At 46.9% G+C, this 757-nt stretch overlaps 1 non-coding gene across 1 annotated transcript; it reads left to right on the top strand.

Moving 5' to 3' along the window:
* Positions 1–111, top strand: LOC120363764 (U6 spliceosomal RNA). The gene has a single exon (XR_005579211.1). It is a non-coding gene; the product is annotated as a U6 spliceosomal RNA (small nuclear RNA).
* The last annotated feature ends 646 nt before the right edge of the window (positions 112–757 follow it).

Genomic DNA, 757 nt, shown 5'->3' with positions numbered 1-757 from the left:
GTGAGCCACCGCCCCCAAGCCACGTATATTAAAATTGGAATGTTACACAGAAGTTTAGCATGGCCACCATGCAAGGATGACAGACACATTTGTGAAGTGTTCCTTTTTTTTTTTTTTTTTTTTAAGACGGGGTTTCACCATGTTGGTCAGGCTGGTCTTGAACTCCCGACCTCAGGTGATCCTGATCCTGATCTGCCCGCCTTGGCCTCCAAAGTGCTTGGATTACAGGCGTGAGCCACTACGCCTGCCCCCCAACCTTTTTTTTTTTTTTTTCAGACGGAGTCTCACTGTGTCTCCCAAGCTGAAGTGCAGTAGCTCAATGTTGGCTCACTGCAACCTCTGCCTCCCGGGTTCTTGCAATTCTCCTGCCTCAGCCTCCCAAGTAGCTGGGATTATAGGCGCATGCTGCCACACCCAGCTAATTTTTTGTATTTTGGTAGAGACAGGGTTTTACCATGTTGCCCAGGCTGATCTCAAACTCCTGAGCTCAGGCAATCCACCCACCTCAGCCTCCCAAAGTGCTGGGATTACAGGCGTGAGCCACCAGGCCCAGCCAAAGGGTTCCATATATATATATATTTTAACAACTGGTAATCAATTTATTAAAATAACTGACTTAAGCATCTGCAATGGTGACTTCCACCTCAACTCCTGGCTCAATACTGATGAAAGTAATCTGCTTAACAATCTCAGAAGGACTGTGCAGGTCAATGAGTCGCTTGTGGATTCTCATCTGGAAACGATCCCATGTTTTAGA

The sequence above is a fragment of the Saimiri boliviensis genome, chromosome 3 (assembly GCF_048565385.1).
Source record: "Saimiri boliviensis isolate mSaiBol1 chromosome 3, mSaiBol1.pri, whole genome shotgun sequence".
NCBI classification, from domain to species: Eukaryota; Metazoa; Chordata; class Mammalia; order Primates; family Cebidae; genus Saimiri; species Saimiri boliviensis.
The sequence above is the reverse complement of the archived record's forward strand: the minus strand, read 5'-3'. Positions and strand labels throughout refer to the sequence as shown.